Below are 3,136 nucleotides of genomic sequence, written 5' to 3'. Positions count from 1 at the left end.
GAAACCGACTAATTTATAATTAAAATAATTTATAATTAAAATTTAAAAATCTATAATTAAAACTTATTAGTCATTATAATGACTAACTTATAATTAAAATAATACCCAGGTTTCTGTTCTTGGTCTTCTTCCTCTCTGTCCTAGGCCATACCTGTTTGGTCACATGTTTGCCTAATTAATAAGGAGTAGCGAAGGTCATGGGCCTTGAGCCACAGCTTTCCAATAAGCATCACCGTTTATGTGATGTTCTGAGATATCTTCCAGGTCAAGATGACCTGTACAGATTATGTTGACACAGATGCCCCCGGTTCACAGACCACAGGTTCAAAGACACATAGACCACAGATGATTAAGATGATTAACCCCAGCTCCTTTGTTCTTCCCCTTTAGAAATCCCTAACTCAGAGACCAAGTTGGAGTGGATCTGAGACTTGTCTCCCCCATTCCCTTGCTTGGCGCCCTGCAACAAAATCCTTGCTTTGTTGCAAACTCCCACCCTCAGTTTGGCTTTCTTTGCTTCGGACACACGAGCCCTTTGTGCGGATTCAGTGCTTTGTCTCTGCTTTCCTTCAGGTGGGTTTCTTTCCCAGGTGGGCACTCCTTCCATGGTGACAAGGGTGGCTGCCAGTAACCCCAGACTCCCATTCTGCTGATTCAGTGAGCCAAGCAGAGAAGCCGCTTGCTCCAGAAGTCCTGTGGCTGCTCTCATTGGGGGAGATCGAGTCACAAGCCCATCCCTGAACCAATCACGCTGACTGATTTGCCAGGTTTGAGTCATGCGCCCGCCCCTGCACGCAGCGGGTGGGCAGCCAAGTGGACTTAGGGGAGCTGTGGGGTGGCTTCCCCAAAGTGAAATATGGGCACTGTGATCAGAAGAGGAGGAAATGGGGCGCTGGGCAGCTACGAACAACAGATGTCTAGTTTCATATTGTATGACTCCATTTACATGAAATGTCCAGAACAGGTAAGTCCAGAGACAAAAGGCAGATTGGTGGTTGCCAGGGGCTGGGAGGAGGGGTAACGGGAGTGATGGTGGCTTAATGGGCAGGGGGTTTCCTTTTGATGTGATAAAAATGTTTTGGAACCAGATAGAGGCGGTGTTTGCACAGCACTGTGAATGTACTAAACGCCACTGAGTTGTTCACTTTATAGTGGTTCATTTTATGTTATGTGAATCCCACCTCCATAAAAAATTGTTAAAAAACCCCAGAAAAATGGCATACCCAAATTGCTAGAAGAATTTCTTTGGAGAGGCATTAGATGAAGAAAATGTGACTCTTACATTGGTTCCAGTTAATGAGGGAATTGTTGAAGACCGTCCAAGGGAACCAGGTGTTTCTTCAACTTCACAAGTCAATGTGGAGGGGCCTCCCTGGTGGCCCAGTGGGTAAGACTCCGCGCTCCCAATGCAGGGGGCCCGGGTTCGATCCCTGGTCAGGGAACTAGATCCCGCACGCACGCCGCAACTAAGAAGAAGTCTGCATGCCGCAACTAAGAAGTCTGCATGCCGCAACTAAATGATCCCGCGTGCCACAACGAAGATCCCGTGTGCCACAACTAAGACCCGGCACAGCCAAAATAAATAAATAAACAAAAAAATAAAAAAAGAATTCAGTGTGGAGCCACTGAATACAAATGATCAAGCTCATCCTCCTGAAACAAGCGAAGGGTTCAAGGCTTGCCCCAAATCTAGTTGTAGTAAATCAGTTTATCCCTTGCCGACCATGATGCCTCCAATTAATAAAGTGAGTTGAGACACCTTATGGAACTGTACCGATGGCCAGAAAATAGGCGTTTATCTGAGACTCCAGAAACATGCTTATCCCGAAAAGCATCAGTATATTCCTCAATCATCACAGGAATCCCGATTGCAGTCACGTTCAAGGAAACGCGAGATGGTGACCAATAGAACAAGTGTTCGGAAAAGCAGGATGAGGGAGAGCAGGAAAGGACTACCGTGGCTGGAGTGATAACTTCCGCTCAGGAAGCCATGTTGGCAGCACGGTCAAGAACTGCTGCAAGAACGTTCAGCCTAAGGCTGTGAATTCACAGCCCCTTCCCACCTCCATTGAGTCCTTTCTGCCGCAAGCCTCAGCTGTCCAGTGGTGTGTGGTCCCTGGCAGACACAGAAGCTCGGGTTCGCCTGCAGTTCCATGCAGGTCAGGCCTGGGTGTCTGACACTCCCTGGAGGATGATCTCTCTCTTTATGTTCCCTGCCTGCACTTTCCCATCCCCAGACCTAGAAGATGATACGTTATACCCTGAATGTGCTAAGAGGAATAAGAAAATTATGAAAAGATAAATTGCAATGGGGAAGAGGAAGAAACCTGTTTTGGATACAACAGCATCATTGCTTTTAGATGATCCATGTCGGGAATTCCCTGGTGGTCCAGTGGTTATGACTCGGTGCTTTCACTGCACGGCCAAAAAAAAAAAAAAAAAAAAAAGGAAGTTAAAGAAAAAAGGGGGGGCTTCCCTGGGGGTGCAGTGGTTGAGAGCCCACCTGCCGATGCAGGGGACGCGGGGTCGTGGCCCGGTCCGGGAGGATCCCACATGCCGCGGAGCGGCTGGGCCCGCGAGCCATGGCCGCAGAGCCTGTGCTCCACAACAGGGGAGGCCACAGCAGTGAGAAGCCCGCGTACCGCAAAAAAAAAAGATAAAAAGGAACATAGGTGGTCCATGTCTTAATACAAAATAAAAGGTTACCAGAGGGAAAGGGGGAGGGGTGGGTGAAATCGGCGAAGGGGCCTGATTGTATGGTAATAATGGTAACTAGACTTATTGTGGTCTATTATTTTGTACTGTACACAAATTTCGAATTACTATGTTGTACATCTGTAACATAATGTTATATACTAATTTTACCTCAATTAAAAAAATGTTTCTTGGAAACAAACAAACGAACCCCAAACACAGTGGATGTCTACTCTCCAGGCATCCTGGGATGCTTCCTTATTTCACAGGGCCGCCTGGATGGTGCGACTCCTTTCTTTCCTTTTTCCCCTGTTCTTTCCCTTCTTAAACCTCAGAGGGTTTGGGACTTGCAGTGAATTTTAAGCCAGAGGTGATTCTGGGTGTGGTCACTGGCAGAGCCACTGCCCACTGCAGTGGCCCTGGAGACCTGGGTGGCTAGTCC

The 3,136-nt window shown here is 47.5% G+C and overlaps 1 pseudogene; it reads left to right on the top strand.

The window, feature by feature from the left end:
- Positions 1-2,302, top strand: part of LOC103088988 (developmental pluripotency-associated protein 2 pseudogene) — a 4,761-nt pseudogene extending 2,459 nt beyond the window's left edge.
- Positions 2,303-3,136: the final 834 nt, after the last annotated feature.

Source organism: Lipotes vexillifer, unplaced genomic scaffold, assembly GCF_000442215.2.
Source record: "Lipotes vexillifer unplaced genomic scaffold, Lipotes_vexillifer_v1.1 scaffold575, whole genome shotgun sequence".
NCBI classification, from domain to species: domain Eukaryota; kingdom Metazoa; phylum Chordata; class Mammalia; order Artiodactyla; family Lipotidae; genus Lipotes; species Lipotes vexillifer.
This window is presented reverse-complemented; position numbering and strand designations above follow the sequence as displayed.